This window comes from Hylobates moloch, unplaced genomic scaffold, assembly GCF_009828535.3.
Source record: "Hylobates moloch isolate HMO894 unplaced genomic scaffold, HMol_V3 SCAFFOLD_8, whole genome shotgun sequence".
In the NCBI taxonomy this organism is placed as follows: Eukaryota; Metazoa; Chordata; class Mammalia; order Primates; family Hylobatidae; genus Hylobates; species Hylobates moloch.
Window position 1 is genome coordinate 50,819,712 of NW_026652283.1, and position 19,978 is coordinate 50,839,689.

The window sequence follows — 19,978 nt, forward strand, 5'->3', positions numbered from 1 at the left end:
CTCTGACAGAAAGATTAGGGACAGCCTGGAAGGAGAGTAAAATCATTTCATTTAAAATATCTGCATTTTTAAGGGCGCCTTTGTTGCAGAGGGACGTGGCTGTGCAATTTCTCCAAACCCACTTTTCTCAACCTGTAAAGCAAATGTACCTATTTGTCCTCTGCTGCAACAATGCCAGCTGCATTCAATCAACTGAGAAGCTGCAAGCCATAAACCTTCTTCCCCAGCTAAGGGGGGATGGGGGTGGGGAGAGGGAGCAAGCAAGAAAGGAGGCATGCCATAAAAATTCATCAGAATAATGTAGGGATGAGACGAGCTCCGATCGCGGGCAAGCAATCAACCAATCACTCATCCCGTGGCATTTACAGCACGTCTCATTCCCCTGTTCCTTAAGGACAATTGATTTTTCCTGATTCCATTAGCATAACAGCGTGGAAAATGTCTGCAGTGCAATATTTCTGGAAAGTTCCAACAAGTAGGCTGGGCACTGGAGTGTGACCATCTCCATAAAGCTTCCTCAGGCTCTGCGGCAGACGCTGCCATAGCCGCCACAAAAGGCCCAGACAGAATGATTCAGTCTTCAAAATTTGGGGGCCAAGGGCACCTCGGGGTGTCAAAGAAGGTAATTGGCACCGATGTGAAACCTCTTATCTTCTTGTCCCTGAATACAGAAGCACTCTTTTCTGCAAGATGTGATATCATCGGGTGGTAAGAAGCAAGTAAAACCCACCTCGCCTAGGAGTGACTATGTCACACATACTGAGTCCATTTGTAACCTTCTAAATCTCCTGCACTTAGAAGCTGAGGAAAGAATGCTTATTGTGATTATTCCTTTGTGTGTGAACAAGAAGACTGCTCTTCTGTCAGCTAGGTCTCCACCACATTGTCCACTGAGACCACATATGCATGAGAAGGGAATGTGAGGCATTTGGAACCATGCAGACCTGGGTTCAAATCCTGCCTCTTCCTTTTATTTGTGTGTTTGGCCATGGGCCACAGGTAATTAACCTCTCTAATCCTCAGTTTCTTGTTATAAAATATGAAGACCTCATTACTTCACAGGTTGTTGGGAGAATTAAATGAGACTATGTAAAAAGCACCTAGCATAGTGCTGATGCATAACAACAGCTCAACAAATCAGATTCTCCTCCTTCCCTGTTTCTCTGCATGTCATTTTCCTGCTGCCCACCAGCAGTATAATTCCCCCAGTATCAGCTTCTGCTGGTCAAGAAATTGAAACTTTCCAATGCCAAAAGAAAACATATAAAACACAGAATATTTCCATCTGCTTTTGCAAGCAAGATTAAAACCTAGCTATGCCTTTTTAAATGTGCTTTGGGAGACTTCTTCTTATTCAGTCTCCTGAGTCATTCCCTATCTCTTCTCTCACCCCTCCTCTATTCTCACATTGCACCAGAAATCTCTCTAAAACACATGTGACCTTGTCACACCCCTGCTTAAAACCCCTCAGTAGCTCCTCACTGCCATCTTCTGTCTTCAAGATTCACCTCAGGCTGTGTCTCCTCCAGGAAGGCTTCTTTGACCCTCACTCTCCTTTAGGATCCCACAACCCCTGTGCACATTCTCACACTCTGTGTCCATGTCTTGTCCATCCTAGACTGTGGGCTCCTTATGGGCAGTTTTCTAGTTCCATGTCCCCAGAACCTGTCATCTCACCTTATGTTTAGTAGATGATCAGTTGACGTTTGTTGAGAAAACCAACTTACAAAGGCAGTGCTGATCTCATCACCAAGGCTCTAGGTTTATTTAGCTCAGTGTTTACGGAAGGCAGTGTGGGTGCTGGCCGTGGTCCTGAATCTGTAGGGCCTGAGGAGAGAAAATGTAATCAAGAAAACTTGAGTGTGGTGAATACAGTCCTCATTCATTCAAATAACCTCCAGACAGATGGCATTTTGTTTGGAAAGTGGAAGGAGGGCAGGGATTCTGGAGACTTCAGTTCCATTCCTGGCTCTGCTATGAACGCTCTACTCAAGACACAAAACCTTTCTGGATTTCCATTTTTTCATATGTCAAGTGGAAACAAAACCTGACCCTCCCATGTCACAAGATTGTTCTAAAGATTACAAAAGATGATGTCTGTGAATCTCTTTGTAATCTTTTTTAAAGTGCTTGCCATGGAAGACCTCAAAGGTTCCTCCCAGCCCTTTCAGTGCTCACTGGTTGAGAGTTATCTACACTGACCACCTCCAATTCTTCACCTCCAGCTTGCTCCTCGGTTCACTCCCATGTGGCTTCTGGACTTATCATCCTGACAAAACAACTCTCAATAATGACCTCATGCTGCTAAACCTATTCTTCAATCCTCATTATACTTGCTCTCCTAGGACTATGTTTTTCACACTCCAGCACTTACCCCAGGATATAAGTATACATTCATTTATGTGCCTGTTTTATTAATACTTTCTCTTTAACTAGACTCCATGAGGACCCAGAGTTCCAAGAGGGAACTCCATGAGGCTACAAATCATGTCTATTTTTGCTTGCCATTGCACTCCCAGGTCCTGGTACAATGATCACAAGAAGCAGCCTCCCCCATGACTTGGAAGGTAGGCAATGTGCCCAGAGCAGGCCTCGCCATGTCCAACACTGGCAGATACCAAAAGAAATCCTGGAACCTCTATGGAAGTCCCAGAGTCAACCTTCCTGTGCTCCACTGCCAAGGTTTCTGCCTGATGTGACTTGGAGCTCCGATGAGGCCTCTGCCTCTTGAGAAATACAGAGAGTACAAGGAGGACTGCATGGTGCCCAGCAGCATAAGCACAAGAGGTGAGTATGTGGGGTAAGATCTGGAGCACCACTGAGCCCAGCTGCCCTGCTGTGTAGAGAAAGAAAACTAGACCAGAGAAGAAATGTAATCTAAGATCTTACAATGAGTTGATGTCATTCACAGCCCAGAAAGAGCTAGAGGCAGGAAATGTGATCTCTCAGATCTCCTATGATCCCTGCTCTGGGACACCATGAGCCTTGGGCTGCCCTCTACTATAACACATGTCTGCCTGGGTTGCCATTTTCTGTTCACATGTCCACCTTCTCCTGGAGGACAAGGAGAGTGTCTGCTTAATCTTTGTATTCCCAGGGATAGCCCAATGCATGACACATAGTAGGACTAAATCAATGTTTCTTGACTAGACACTGGATCGCAAAGAGATTAGGAGAGTGGATGCCAAATGGTAAGAAGGCTGACTGGGAGCCGGCTCAGAATCCCTCTTAGCCTGAGACCCACCCACCCCCAAAGCCCAGAAATAAGGAATAGTTAGTCTCAAGCCTGAACATCCCCAAGATCCAGTAATGGGCTCCATGGTGAAGTCCCTAAAATAGATCTGCTACTGAATTCCTGCTGAATTTCCAGGCTGTTCATCCAAGAAAGCCAGTGCCATCCTGCAACCTCCTGGGAAAAAGAGGGCTTTAGAGTTTATGATTTGCCCTTACAGGTAACACAAAGCACAGAACATTATTTGCATTTGGAAGCCAGGCAAACTGAGGTCCTTTCATCCATTCCATAAGGATATAGAAGCAAGGTATATTATTCAGGATTTTCCAGAGAAACAGAATCAATGAGATAGATAGATAGATAGATAGATAGATAGATAGATAGATAGATAGATAGATAGATAGATAGATGATAGATAGATAGATAGATAGATAGATAGATAGATAGATAGATAATAGATAGATAACAGGGGATTTATTATGAGAATTAGCTCATACGATTATAAAGGCCAGGAAGCCCCACAATATGCTGTTTGCAAGGTAGAGAACCAGGAATGTCAGTGGTATGATTCAGTCAGAGTCTGAAGGTCTCAGAACCAGGAGCTCTTAAGTTCAAACGCAGAAAAAAAAAGGATGTCCCAGTTCAAGTAGAGAGAGTGAATTTGCCCTTCCTCCACCTTTTTTTTTTCATCCAGGCCCTCAGTGGATTGGATGATGCCTGCCCACACTGATAAGGGAGATATTCTTTACTCCTCTACTGATTCAAATGCTTACATCTTCTGGAAACACCCTCACAAACACAACAAGAAGTAATGCGTTGCCAGTCATCTGGGTATCCCTCAGCCAGCCAAGGTGACACATAAAATGAACCATTATATAGGGGCTTTGCAGTCAAAACCCACAACTGTGAATTCCAACTCCTCTACTTACAGCCATACACCCTGAGTCTACGATGTGGATTTGAGTGGATATAGAAGATATTGACTCTACCTTCAAGGAGCTTACAGTCTAGTGATGGAAAAAATATGTCTACAAGAATTCTAGTGCCAGGCAGAATGTGATTCTAGCAGGAGGCTCACAGCCTACTGGGAGAAAAACTTAATGGAAAAGTTTCTCATTTGAGTCTTTAAAAATGCATGGGATTTTAATGGCAAAGAAAGGAAAACATTCCTGGTGAAGACAGAAGAGAGCATGGGGCATGTTCCTGGAATGGGAAGTAAGTCTGTTTGGCTGGAAGGCTTAGGGATGTGTGGAATATAAATGAGATCTGAGGCCATGAAAAAGGAGTTGGGAGAAAGAGAGATTTGAATGCCACTCAAGTGCTCAGAAAGGTTAAATAACTTGTCCAAGGACACAAAGAATCAGTGGAGGATCTAGGACTGGGCTTCAGGACTCTTTCCTTTCACCCCTCTGCCCTCATCTTCAACATTAGTAAGGCACAGTGGCTGGCAGGGGCCGGGGGCTCTCCCATTATAAAAGCACATGAAAAAGAAAGTCAGAATTAGTGTGGCTGTAGGGGAGGAGCTCAGAGCCGTTTGACAAATTAAAAAGGGAATTTCAGGATGAAAGCAAGTAAGTATGTTCTGTCCCACATCTCTACAAGTGGCATATTCTATTGCCCATCAAAGCCATGCTTAGAATGAGTATCAATCTTTGCTATGGGTACATCATGTTAATATAGTTAATATAAATTAAACATCCCCACACACATTTTTTCTTCAGAAATAATTACCTTTGCTAAGACTTTTCATGGAAAATGCAAAGGTAAATTTCAGGCCCACTCACAAATTCTGAATTTTTGCAAATTTTGAATGTTAGTAGAGAGAAACTGAGATTGGAACCATGTTGATTGACTGAAATATTCAGCATCTTCAGAATAGTCTATCAGAACGTTTCAGAATCTCCCAGGCTCTAACATATTTGAGCAGGGACTCAGCCAGACCCAGGTCCAAGGACCCACTCAGACTCTACCTGTCTGTATGACCCTGAGACCCTCACACCACCTCTCTGGACCCACCTCATATCCTAAATATAAAATAAATCAGATAATGGATTTGGAGTCCATCAGGGATCTCATAATCTAGAGGGGGAGACAGCAAAGGAATAAAGCAGGTGAAATAGGATGCCCCAGCTCTGCAGGGAGGATTCCAGGCCAGAGGTAGACAGCTATTTGGGTGTTGATGGGAGGCATGAGGCCATCTTTTCCTCCTGACACACTGAGAGGTACTAAACTTAGACTTTTATGTAAGTTATGTCTTACTATTGTAAGGCAGGTTATTATGTCTCCATTTTACACAAGAGGTGAATGATGCTCAGAGAGATTAGTTACTTACCAAAGGCAAAAGAAGGGGCAGATGCAGATTCAAAGCAACACGTCTCTAAGGGTAAAGCCTGAATGCCCCATCTCTACACTATGCCACCTTCTGCGTGAAGTCTGCTGGGTGTCACTGGAAATCTCATCTGCACATCCACCTTGGAATTCTGGGATATCAGCAGTCTTTCTACAGTGGGGCTCCAAGAACCTTGGGAGTAATGGCAAAGGGAACTTTGTGACTGAGGCTCATGTAAGAGTCACAAATTAGAAGGGGAAATTCAGACTGTATCCACCCAGGATGGAGGACTAAGGCAGAGGCTCCATATGAGGTAAAAGAGCAGTCTCCCTGGGGAAACTAAAGAAGCCCCAAGGTTGGGAGGGGAGCTCCAGCTCATGAGTTCAAAAGCAAAGTGGTGAGGAGGGGTTGTGCTGGTCCCAGGCCAAGGCTCTCAGGCACTTCCTGCTTCCCACCAGGATGAGTGAGACTCAAGGTGTGGCTGAGGACGGGGAGGACGTAAATGTACCTGGCTGTGGAGGGGTCTGAGATAGAGGAAGAAGCTGAAAGTTGGGCAGAGTCTGATGCTCATCCTCTTAGGAAGGCACACGCCTGATCAAGGAAGAGCAGTACCCAACTCTTCTGCATCCTTCAAAACCCTACTTTGACTTCACTGGTGTTAAAATGATTTCCATGAGCTCTTCCGTAGATTTAATTAATCTCTCCCTCTGAATTTCTGTTGAAACATCTTCTTGACCACATTGCCCTTGTCAATGTACACATCTATCTCCTTGTCCAGAGTGGGAGATTCTCTGGGGTACAGACCTACATCTGAGGCATCTCTGGGTCTCTGGGGCCTCGCACAGAATCCTGCATGAGTACAAGCTCAAGGACTTTTTGCTGAAGTGGAAGACAAAGAAAATGAGCATCCAAAAATGACTGCAGAGGCTTGAGAAGAACAGGTGTGTGTGTGTGTGTGTGTGTGTGTGTGTGTGTGTGTGTGTGTAGAAGGGATGCTTTGGGAGGAGGGACATGAGAAAAGGAAAGCTTTGTCTAGGGAGAGGAAGAGGCCAGGCTCTGCCCCTGACCCCTGTGGGGAGCAGAGCTCATTTCTGAGCTTCCTAGGACTAAGCTGAGCCTCTTGTCTGTACCAATTCCAGAAGTTGTTCAGCTGCCTTCACAGCTTTTAGGTGCTGTAATGGGGTTCATCAACAATTACTGGTGTTTTCTAATGAAGTTCAACTAGTTAAAACCATCCTCAAGCTAATGAACATTGTTGGGGACTTCCAGGAAAAAAATGTAGATGGACACCCCATCCTTTGCCAAACAAGTCCTCGAATATTTAAATTGGGGTGATTGAGCAGACTCTTCTTCACAGCCATCAGAGGGATCTTCCCTAAGCCTGTTCACAACATGGCCAAACTTAAATTTGAATTTTAAGGCAGTTAGCCCTCTGCCTCAGCCATATTGCTCTCCTCACCCTTTGCCAAGCATAGCTTGCTTACTTCTGTGTCTTTGCAGATGCCGTTCCCTCTGCTAGAAATTCCCTCCCCATCTCCCCATCCCCACTTCATCTGGCTCAGCTGTCCCAAACACAGGGTCTGATGTATTTTAGGAACTGCCCTCAGTTTGGGTTTCCCCAGAAGCAGGTTCTAAAGCAAGGACTCAAGTGCAGGTAGTGAATTTGGGAAATGACCCCAGCTGACACTGAAGGGACATTGAGAGGTGAGACAGAGTAGGGAAAGCACCAACAAAGATGCATTTTTCAAGCAAGTTACCTCCATGAGTAACTAGAACCTAACTCTGGGAGCCAGTGTAGGACTCCTGTCTCAGAGTTATCCCACCCAAAGGAAGAAGTGGGGTTTCTATCCACCAGCTCCTATACGCATTGGCTGAGACCTGCTCTGGGCAGCAGGGGCCAGAGGGAGGCGTGGCGTTAATGCCCCAGTACTTCTAGCCTGCCCCTTGTGCTCAGAATTGGTCAATGCCAGGTGCATGTGAATGGGTACTGATGGCATCTGCTTCAGGCACATAAATTTTGCTGAATGAATGATTGACACACAAACAACTCAATAGTGATAATAATCATAACTAATATTTATTGTTTGGTATGTGTCAAGCACAGTTTAAGTACTTTGTACCTACTCACTTTCTGCATCCTTTTAATAACCCTTCAAGGTAAGCTATTATGATGTTCCTTTTACAGAGAAACAAACAGAAACACAGAGAGCTGAGTAACTTGCCCAAGGTCACGCAGTTAATGATTGACAGAGCTAAGATCGAACGTTGGCAATCTGACATGGAGGTGCTGCAATCACTCTACCTGCACACTCAGGAGATGCTCCACCTCAAAGGTCTCTGCCATCTCTGACACTCCCAGTCTTATAATTCAAACAACTTCCTCCAACCTCCTAGGACCACCTCACTCTGGTGCACAGACCCTCATGGGCTCCATTTGTCTATTCCATGAAGCAAAAGCAGCCCCAGCATCCTGAGGGTTCTTCCACTCTACCCACTGAGCTAAGGATCCCAACACATTGGCTACAGGAAGCTCCAACCCAGAGCCGGGGCTGGGAGTCAGATTCATCCTAGCTCTACCATCTCCAGCAGTGTGGCCTTTAGCAAGTCACTTAACTCATTCACGTTTCAGTCTCCTCATCTGTAAAATCATGATCACAATCCCTGCCCTAAAGGGTTGTGGTGAGCTTGTGGGAAGCCCCAGGCACATAGTGAGTGCTCAAGGACAGGCAATTTCACATTCTTTGCTCTGAAGAAGTACACGAATATATTTCCATTAGGGTAAAACAAAAATACCTTAATGTTCACTTTATTCTAAGCCCTGGAGGCCTTTAGCAGGGCTGACAACTTTGTCTGGAGGATGGTAAATATTTGTTTATTTCAGAGGCAGTATTTATCTTCTAAGGCACTCGTGCCAGTCCCCATGCTGACAAGCAACTTGTTTATTTATTACCTTAATAACAAATATATTGTCAGGCCTGGAGGCTTCACACACACTGACTTGAGGATGGGCCGCTTTGAGCCCCAGCCAGCCCAGGCTCTGTCCAGCCCTGGGGGTCTGGGGAGCTGCGGGAGTGGGGCAAGAAGGGACCTGGCTGCCTTCCATGTCCTGCCATTTATTCTTTCATTTGTTCTACCCGAACCCGTCCCCTTATCGAGCCCATACTGTGAGCCTTGCCATGGGCGGGCCCTGGGCTGCAAGGAAGAACCACACACAGCCACTGTCCCTAAAGGGTTCAAAGTCTAGAAAGAGGGAGATGATGGTGATAAAAATAATAAGGGTAATAATAGTAATAATTAATAATGGCCAGGTGCGGTGGCTCACGCCTGTAATCCCAGCACTTTGGGAGGCCAAGGCAGGTGGATCACAAGGTCAGGAGATCAAGACCATCCTGGCTAACAGGGTGAAACCCACCACTACTACAAATACAAAAAATTAGCCAGGTGTGGTGGCAGACGCCTGTAGTCCCAGCTACTCGTGAGGCTGAGGCAGGAGAATGGCGTGAACCTGGGAGGCGGAGCTTGCAGTGAGCCGAGATGGCGCCACTGCACTCCAGCCTGGGCAACAGAGTGAGACTCCATCTCAAAAAAATAATAATAATAATTAATAATAATAATAACAGTAAACACTCTGTGCCAGGCACTGTGCTAGGTACTTTACACACATTGACTCATTTAATTCTACTTATAAGTAGATACTATTATTATCCCCATTGTATTGATGAGGTAACTAAGGCATAGAAAGTCAAGGGGCTTACTCAAGCTTACCCCTACAAAACTCATTACAGTACACAGCAGGGGTAGATACCAAAACTACATAATAATTATGCAATAATAATACTTACATTTTTTATGATAGCCGCAAGGCTTCCTGGCTATTTTTCCCACATATCAGACACACTCCTGCCTGAGTCTTTGTGTTTGCTGTTTCCTCTTTCTAGAAGTCTTCCCCCAAAATCCACCTTGCTCACCTCCTTCAAATCTTTATTCAAAGTCACCTTTTCAGTGGCACCTCCTCCGTTTGTCATTGCTGCCCCATCTGACCCTCCAACCTCCTTTGCTTAATCAGCTTCCATAGCACTTACCACTATAACATGTCCTACTTTTGTTTGCCTCTTCCCACTCAAGTGTACTGCCGTGGGGCAGGGTTTTTTCTGCCTTGTTCCCTGATGCATTCACAGTATTCACAGACAAGAGCCTGGCACATAGGAGGCACTCAGTTTGTTGAGTGAATAAATTATTTCTTACGGTTTAATCTCTGCAGCCCTCCCCTGAACTGCTGGCATTTCTCAGGATCCAGACACTGCTTCTCCTTTCTGGTGTCACCAACACACTCTCTTTGGAGGATTTCACACCTTCCAGGGATTCAGGTTCCAGCCTCCTCTGAGGACTCTAAGATCTTTGTCTGTAGACCAGATCTTGCTCTTGTGTTGACCTGCTTACGTAAGCATCCAGGAGACTTCTCCACCAGGGCTCCACCTAAGTCAGAGTCCAAAGCCTTCTCACCACCTTCTACCCACATGCACCCCTCCTCCTGGGGAACCAAGTCCCAGTCACCCAAGCCAGGAACCTGGGGGTCAAACTTCAATTCCTCCCCTCCTTCATCCCACTATCAACAGTCCCAGGTTCTAAAAAGCATCTCTGGTCTTCTCCTTCTCTGTCACCACCTCAATTCAGGCCATTATCGAAAGGGGACTATAGCTCCAGCCTTCCTCCAGGACTGCCACCAGTCCCTCCCTGTGAAACCATCCCCTATGGTGTTTCTAAAACACCAGCATGTCCATTTAACTCCCCTGCTCCAGGCTCTTTAGTGGCTCCCCATTGCCTACTGATTAAGGCCAAGGCCATAGCCCCAACCCACCTTCCCAGCCTCATCATCCCAGCCTTGGCATTCCCCCTTCCCCAAACACATCGTGCACCCACATCTGTGCTTGGCTCACTCCCTCCACTTGAAATGTTTGTGCCCCTCTCCTCTGTGTGTAACACTCCTCCTCACCTTTCATGATCCAACTTAAATGTCACCTCCTGCATGCATCCTTCTCTGAGAGGAGAGGAGGGGCATTGTGAGGACATGGACACAGGAAAGAATGAGACAAGTTTGGGCTGCAATGCAGCTTCAGGGACCCTCCATCAGGGCTGGGCTCCTGGAATCTCCTGTGGGTGGTGAACTTACCACTGGCTTCAAGGTGGGGGTTGTAATTGCCCGTGGCTGGGGCTCTCAGTGTGAGTCACAGACCTGACAGACACACAAAGCACCTGGACCCTCAAGAGCTCATGTCAGAGGTGTCTGGTGCCTGAGACCATGGGAACTACCAACCACATGATACGCTCTGGGGAAAAGACCTTCCAGATATCTAAGGTATCCTCTCCTGCTGCTAATCATGGGAGGCCAGGGCCCCAACAGTGATCCTGGGAGCTAGTGTGAGGCAGTATGCTGTGGTGGTTATGCCCATAGAGATCCTAGAGCTAGGCTGTCTGGATTTGAATCCTGGCTCTGCCACATTCTACTGCTGAGGCCTTGGATAAATTACAAAAATATTCTGTGCCTCAGTTTCCCTATCTAAAAAAGAGGAGTATTCATTGCACCTACCTTATAGGGTCATCATGAAAACTAAATGATTTACTACAAATCAAACATGTAAAATATAGTAAGCATTATTTAGGTATGGTTATTATTGATGTGATTATTCACACTGTGGTTTGTGGTTTGGCAGGCGAAGCCCAGAAATGAGACAGAGCAATGACTGGGCATTGCCTTCCAAGAGGGTAGTGGCTTGAAGGGAGTGACCATGGGGCCAGGTGGGGCTCCTCTGTGTCATTCTTCAGGACTCAGCTCCAGCCCACGCTCTCCATTATCCAAGTAGCCCTCCCTGATCCTGGCCCTCCTGAGGTCCCCTGCAGCCCCCCACCTCTGTATCACCCTGTGTTGTCATTATCTGCTTACGTGTCTGTCCCCACACCCAGGCTGTGAGCTCCAAACTGGCATGGTCCACCCCAGTGCAGCTCTTGGAGCCCCAGTGCCTTTCTTGGTGCCAGGCCCGCAACATATGCTCTACAACTGAGCCGAGCTGCCAAGTCCTCCCCAGCCCAGAGCCTGTGGCCTGAAATCTAAAGCCTTTAATGCCTGCCTCAGAGCTGGGTGCCACAGGAGGGGTCACACCCTCAGACCTGGACATCTTGGGGGAAGTTTTGTTTCTTTCCAGAGAGTAACGCCTCCAAAGCCACTGAGACTCCTCACAAGCTGGACTTCAAGACCTGGGAAAAACCTAGGGTGTGTGTTTGGTAGAGAAGGATGGGGGCAGGGCCCATTCCCTGTGAGAATCTTCCCTGGGTAAAACTGGAAATTTAACAACAGGCTCGACCCAAGGCACTGACCAATCTGGAGACCCCTGCTATGCTCACCATTAACCCTGCACTTGCTTGACCACGGGAGGGCTGAGGATCCTAGGGGAGATGACAAGACAGCTATTTGCCAGCCAACATAAAAATATTTCAGTATTTTGACAACCAGCAGGACTCTATTTGTACAGCCCAGCTATTAGACCTGAATACAGCAACAAAGGAGACTCAAGCTCTTGTCCTCCAGGAATTTACTGCCCAGTGGGTTGCTGGGGAGCCGAGGCTGAGAGACAAGCAAGCAGTCATCCCACAATGAGACAAATGCTATAAAAGAACCGCATGCAAAATGCTATGAGAGTCCAGTGAAGGAGGAGTACCCAGGCTTGGATGAATCTGGGGCTACTGAAGAAGGAGGAGGTATTTTGGAGGCCTTGGAGTTCTAGCCAGCCAGATTAAGAGGAACAGTCACTGCAGGCAGTGAGAACAGCAAGGACAAAGGCCTGGAACTGGGCAGGTATGGGGCATGTTGAGAGAACAAGGCCAGTAAGGAATGTAGGAGACAGTGGAGGAGGAGCAGGCAGGGGTCAGACTGTGAAGAGTGAGACTCATATGCCCTGTCAAGAAGTTTGGAGTTTTCCACAAGTGCCAAAATAAACATACGTGTGCATGTGTCTTTATAGCAGCATGATATAATCCTTTGGGTATATGCCCAGTAATGGGAGGACTGGGTCAAATGGTATTTCTAGTTCTAGATCCTTGAGGAATCGCCACACTGTCTTCAACCATTGTGTCTTCAACCATCATTCATCTGTTGTTAAATTTCCAATTTTATCCAGGGAAGACTCTCACAGGGAATGGGCCCTGCCCCCATCTTTCTCTACCAGACACACACCCTAGGCTTTTCCCAGGTCTTGAATTCCAGCTCGTGAGCAGTCTCAGTGGCTTTGGAGGCATTGCTCCCTGGAAAGAAAGAGAAACCTTCCCCCAAGATGTCCAACCATTGTGGAAGACAGTGTGGTGATTCCTCAAGGATCTAGAACTAGAAATACATTTGACCGAGTCATCCCATTACTGGGCATATACCCAAAGGATTATAAATCATGCTGCTATAAAGACACATGCACACATATGTTTATTGAGGCACTATTCACAATAGCAAAGACTTGGAACCAACCCAAATGTCCATCAATGATAGACTGGATTAAGAAAATGTGACACATATACACCATGGAATACTATGCAGCCATAAAAAAGGATGAGTTCATGTCCTTTGTAGGGACATAGATGAAGCTGGAAACCACCATTCTGAGCAAACTATAGTAAGGACAGAAAAACAAACACCACATGTTCTCACTCGTAGGTGGGAATTGAACAATGAGAACACTTGGACACAGGGTGGGGAACATCACACACCAGGGCCTGTTGTGGGGTGGGGGGATGGAGGAGGGATAGCACTGAGAAATACATCTAATGTAAATGACAAGTTGGCAGTTGCAGCACACCAACATGGCACATGTATACATATGTAACAGACCTGCATGTTGTGCACATGTACCCTAGAACTTAAAGTATAACTTAAAAAAAAAGAAATTTGGAGTTTTATTCAATTGGCAGAGAAAAGCCAAAAGTGTATTTTAGATAGGCAAGTGACATGGCTGGATTTGGCAAGAAAACTAAATCTGGCTTCAATGTGGAGAGTGGGTTGGAGGGGGCCAGATGGGAGGAAGGAGGGCCAAGCAGAGGCTGCTGCAGGGAGAACGTGGAGTGGCCAGTGAGACAGATGAAAGACAGGGGGCATAAGTGGGCAGCATCTTCTCAGAAAAAAAATCAGTCACATTAGGCCAGTCTCGGTCAAAAAGAGTAGTTCATCTTCTGGATGGAGGGAACCACAAAGCATCTGAGAGCCAATGGGATCCTGATAGATAAGGAATTTAATCCTCATGCATTTAGCCAGACCTGGGAACAACAAACAGGGGCGGGTTATCAGCTGGGTCCCCGTGGTATGCTCCCACGCCATGACTATCTATCTGAGTCACCCGTTATAACCCCCAGACCTTGAAAAAGACAGGAAGAAGTAGCTCCAACTCACTGCACAAGGTTCAGTCGCCATTTATCTTTCAACGAGCGGCTCTGTGGGTCAGCGTTTGTCATTCGACCCATCAGAGAACAGCTGCAAAGCATGGACTCAGAAGGCCGTGGTTTGAGGCTGAGCCAAGGAATGGGTTCTGGGCCAGGGGTCCTGCTGCTGCCACTCACTGGCTGTGTCAAAGGGGACAAAGTCAATTCCCTGCACCTCAGCCTCAGTTTCCTCATCTTGAGAGGGGGACTGTTGTGCACCTCACCTGAGGATGGCACCTCTGCTTGCTGTCCATCTTCTGCTTTGAGGTAACAGGCCAGCTACCTAGCTTCTCAGCTGGCACAATGACAAAAGCAACTATTCATTAAGCACCTAGTGTGTGCCAGACTCTGCAAAGGACACTATAAACACATACATGCACACATACACACACACACACAGACAGACACACACACACCCCAAACCCCTCCAATGCAGACAGACACTATTATTACCATTTCAGAAATATGAAAATAAGGCCGGGCCCAGTGGCTCACACCTGTAATCCCAGCACTTTGGGAGGCTGAGGCGGGTGGATCACTTGAGGCCAGGAGTTCCAGACCAGCCTGTTCAACATGGTGAGACCCCATCTCTACTAAAAATACAAAAAAAAAAATACGTGGACGAGGTGGCACATGCCTGTAATCCCAGTTACTTGGGGGGGTGGGTCTGATGACCAAAATGAATCCGGGAGGCAGAGGTTGCAGTGAGCTGAGATTGTGCCACTGCCCTCCAGCCTGGGCAACAAAGCAAGACTATACCAGAAAGGAAAGGAGAGGAGAGGAGGGGAGGAAAGAGAAGGAGGGAGGGGAGGAGGAGGAGGGTAGGGAAGGAGGAGATAGAGAATGGAGAAAAGGAGGGGAGGGAAAGGGAGGGAGGGAGGGAGGAGGGGTAGGAAGAGGAAGTAGGAGGAGGGAGGAAAAAGGGAGGAGGAGGGGAGAAGGGGGGAGGAAAGGGGAGGAGGAAGAAAGGGAGGAGAGAGGAGGAAGGAGGAAGGGAGGGAGGGAGGAGGAGGAAGGAAGAAGAAGAAGAAGGGAGAAAGGAGGGGGAGGAGGAGGAGGAAGGAGGAGGAGGAAAAGAAGGAAGGAAAGAAAGAAGGAAGAAAATGAGACTCAGAGAGGTTCAGTCTTGTTAAAGACCACACAGGGAATAAAGGGCAAACCTGGGATTTAAACATAGATTTGTTGAATGCTAATATGTACAAGTTTCTGCAAGACTAGGCAGACTAGGCAGGTATGAGAATGTGAATAGGACTCAGATGGACTCAGGGCTCCTTGTCACATTCAGCAAACTGGAGGGCCCTTCCACTCCCTCAGGGCTTGCCCTTCTCTCTGAAATATACACAAACCACCTGAAATGGCACACTAACCATCTGCCCTCTCATCCTTTAAAAAAAGTCTTTCTACTTCCCCGTGGAAAATGAAAATATGATTATGGCTCCACCTCCTTATTGTTCTTACAGTTCAGTGATGAAGAGTTTTGACTTTGTTATCATTCAAATCTGTTACTTTCTAGTCGTGTGACCTTGGACAAGTTGATTAACTCCTCTGAGCTTTGATCCCATCATACATAAAGTGAGGTCAATGACAACAATAATCTCCTCCTCATGGATTTGTAGTTAATTCGTAGGGATCATTTTGCTCCAAGCCTGGCCCACAGTAACAACAGTATCCACAGCACAGATTCTAGACTTAGACTGGCTGGATTCCAATTCTGGCTCCACCATTGGGTAACCTTGGGGAAGTTATGTAACCTCTCTTTGTCTGTTTTCTCATCTGTAAAATGGGATCTTATAGAACCTATCTCATAAGTGGTTGTGAAGATTAAACAAGTTAATACATGTAAAATGCTTGGGAATTTTGGGGCATCTCATCAGCACTCAATAAGTGTTGCCTATTTTAGATCATCTTCACCATCTACTATAAGATATACTATAGAAAACCATTTATAGACACTTTGACTCTTATACAAATATCTGGCAACCTACAGAGAATAATTAGAAAAAGAGAACTTAAATTGCGGAAAGGGGATAAAAGGGGTATCAACTGGGATCAGCAGGGTTAAAGAACCAGGTATATACTGGAATGTTGAAACGGAACTCAGTGCAAAGTGCTGGCTAAGACAGAAAGAGTTGCCTCTCTCTCTTTCTCTTCCTCTCCCCACCTCCCTCCCACGCTCCCTCCCACCTTTCTTTCAATTGTTGTAAAAATAAAATGGGATGATAATGCATGACAGAGACTGGCTAGCTCTTTACCAAACCCATGTCCTCTTCTCCTGGGCACATGTCTAGACTACACTTTCCAGTCTTCCTGTCATTAGGATTAGCCATACATCTGCATTCTGAACAATGGAATCTGAGCGTAAGTGATGTATGCTACTTCCTGACCTGACACATAAAAAAAAACTTTCATGCTCTTTCCCCTTCTGCCACTGGGTATAGATTTAGAGCATGCCTCTAGAGCCACATGTTGAACTTGAAGAGCCACAGTATATAAGGAGCCTGGTCTGACTCACCTCTTGAAGGAGAGCTTCCCATCAGTCAAAACACCCATTCTGGGCTTTATCAGAGAAAGAAATAAACTTCTATAGTGGTTGAACCATATGCTTTCATGGACTTGTTTGTTATAGCAGCTAATGACAGCCTAACTAATGCTACTGCTTGCAAAAAGTTTAATGCTGTGCCTGGAACATAGTGAGCACTTAGTTTATAGTAGCCAAGAATTGAGGAGATCAGAAAGCCCAACAATGCTGCAGATTATAAGATATCAAAACTTGCATTGGTTTCAGAAAACAAGCCTTTTGCACCCTCTCTTCTAAACCCACAAAAGCATAGAGGAGCCTCTTTGGGTCTCTGTGAAAAAGACTTATTGAATCCATCCAAAAGAGTGACCCCGAGGTATAAAGAAAATAATTATAATAACTATCATTTAACCAAAATATGGAAGTGCATTAGGCATTTAACCATTGACTTCATCTGTATTACCTTACTTATTCCTCCTAAGTACACTAATAATTCCCATTTTACAGGTAATGAAACTGAGCGTCAGAGGTTAATGCCCAAGTCACATAAATAGTAAGTAGGCAGCCAAGCGAGGACTTGAACTCAGGTTTGATTGATTATACAGCCAAACTCCTTAAACCACTCCCCTTCCCTGGGTGAGGAGAGGCCCTCCAGGGCCCATCTTGGCTGACTGGCTCCACACCTGGATCCTCAGCCAACAGGGAAGGGAAGTTGACCTTGGAGTCACAAGGGACAATAAGTTGAGACTCAGTGTAAGAGATTTTGGGTCTGTCTGACTTAACCCAGCTCTCCAGGCTTAGCTCCCTCCTCAGCCTCTGCGACCCAGCCAAGCTGCAGCTAGACCCAGTATTGGTGCAGCATGTAAAAAGCTGGAAAAAAAAAAATGGGGGAAAATAGGTTACCAGTAGGGATGAGGAAACTTGTCATCCCACTCCCTTCCACCCCGCACTGACTACCAGGAAGCAGTTAGACATTGGGCCCTGGCTTTCCCTGCCAAGGTCACCTTCATGACAGTTCCACCAGGGCTTCAGCTGGCAGCACCCGCCAACGCCAGTCCATGATGGATTACTGCTCGCTCTGGCTACTGTTCACTGCACAATCCAATCTAGGAGACACACATATTTCTCAATTCAGGGACTTCTTTTATTTTATGAAAAAATCTGCCAGCTGCTCAGGCACGAGTAGCTGGGCTTGGCGAGTGCTGTGGATTTTGTGAGTCTCCTCCAGCCCTGTTGCCTTCCTGAACTGCTCTTCCTTCTGTCCTATCCATTACCCACTCTCAGCCCCATAGAGTGTGGAAAAAAGAGCCCAGGCTTTGGAGCCAATTAGTCCTGGGTTCGAGCCCCACATCTACCACTTACTCTCTGGGGGATTTTGCACAAGTTGCTCTCTGTGCAACTTTCCCTGAGCCTCAGTTTCCTCGTGCATACTGTGATGGTGAAGCTACCCACACTCCAGAATTATTAAAAGGCATCAATGAGTCATGAGTGTGGTGTTCCTGGCACAGCAAAGAGCATACCTGCAACTACTACACATAGGAACCTATTCAGTTTCCTCTTCTCCATCTCTATTCTTACTCAATTTCTCATTTTCTCTGTCCTCTGCTCTTCCTCCCTCTTCCTCTTCTCTCATCTCTGCTCCTCTGTAGGTCATATCAACTTTAAAACTTCCAGAGAATGTCCCAGACTGCTCTGTCCTAAAAATAAGAGCAATTACTACCACAAGCCCCTTGAACTAAACTTCTTCTTTATGCTCTGCCTTTGTATGAACAACTATGGTCTATCTTGTGTTATCATTAGAACATAATCCTTATGACTTGGAGAGTGGTTCTGAAACTGTGTTACTGACTTCTGGAAAGGCTGATTCCAACCCTTAAATCTCTTGTCACCACCCTTCCAAATTCTAGTAAACCATTGTTCTCAGTTCTTTGCCTGCTTTCTATATTTCTGATTTTATTGAGGTACCCCCACCAGCTCAAAGACAGAGGAAAGCATTCTCTGTGGGAAGTGATCAGGGGATTATCTTTATGAAACTGAGCAAAAGAAAAAAAAATAGGCTGGGCGCGGTGGCTCACGCCTGTAATCCCAGCACTTTGGGAGGCCGAGGCGGGCAGATCATGAGGTCAGAAGATCGAGACCATCCTGGCTAACACGGTGAAACTCCATCTCTACTAAAAATACAAAAAATTAGCTGGACGTGGTGGCAGGTGCCTGTAGTTCCAGCTACTCAGGAGGCTGAGGCAGGAGAATGGGGTCAACCCGGGAGGTGGAGCTTGCAGTGAGCCGAGATCACACCACTGCACTCCAGCCTGGGCGACAGAGCGAGACTCCATCTCAAAAAAAAAAAAAAAAAATAGTAGCCTGATCTGGCCCAGGAGTCCAAGCTCCCCACCACTTCATGAATCATTTGAGTCATCTTGTTAATAAACGTTTAAATGGAAAGAAAAGCAAGGAGATGAGTTAGATTGAATAATCAAAGCTGGCCAGGTGCTCAAGCCTGTAATCCCAACACTTTGGGATGTCGAAGCAGGCGGATCACTTGAGGTCAGGAGTTCGATATCAGCCTGGCCAAAACTGGCGAAATACCATCTCTACTAAAAATACAAAATTAGCTGGGCACGGTGGCTCATGCCTGTAATCCCAGCTACTCGGGAGGCTGAGGCAGGAGAATCACTTGAACCCAGGAGGCAGAGGTTGCAGTGAGCTGAGATCACACCATTGCACTCCAGCCAGAACAATAGAGCTAGACTCTGTCTCAAAAAAATAAATAAATAAATAAAATAACACAAAATAAAATAGTAAAATAAAATAAAAATAAAAGCCAAATTAGTGCTTTAAATGAAGACGAAAATTGAGCACAATCTTAGAAGACATCTCTATGTCTCCTTTTGCTAGTGCCAGCTTGAGGGTTAGACAAGGTTGTTCCTTCATGTCAAAGGAGAACAGAGACCCTGGATCAGAGACAGCCCCACTCTGAGTACTGGCACCAACAGCCAGAATAGAGCTGGAGGCCTTGGGGTGCCTGAATTGCCTGCCGCCATGTCAACATCAGAACACAACATCAGAACATCTTCTCAAACACCTTGACTTCCCCGCCTTCCCCACTCAGACACTCAACCATTCTCCAAGCCCTCTCAAATACCTAGCAAGTCCATCCCCTTCTCTCTATCCCATTTCCTCTGTCTTATTCCAGGCCCCATGACCTCTCACCTGAGTCACTGCACTAGCCTCCTCCCTGATCTTTCAGCCCTTGCCCCACCCCAATCCTCTCTCTGCACAGCAACAAAGTGATCTTTCAAAAATACCAAATTGACTATGTCTCTCTTCTCTGTGGAACCGTCAAAGGCCTGCCACTGTTCTCAGGCTAATCTAACTTCTTAGGCCAGAAAACTTCTGTGAAGGGCCACAAAGTAATTATTTTAGGCTTTGCAGGCAAATGGACTCT

General features: G+C 46.2%; 1 long non-coding RNA gene across 1 annotated transcript in view; it reads right to left on the minus strand.

Moving 5' to 3' along the window:
• Positions 1-19,978, minus strand: part of LOC131384043 (uncharacterized) — an 88,020-nt gene that overhangs the window by 40,313 nt on the left and 27,729 nt on the right. Inside the window, exon 3 of the long non-coding RNA XR_009214532.1 lies at positions 1,678-1,827. This is a non-coding gene — a long non-coding RNA (uncharacterized LOC131384043). The remainder of the gene's footprint in view (positions 1-1,677; positions 1,828-19,978) is intronic.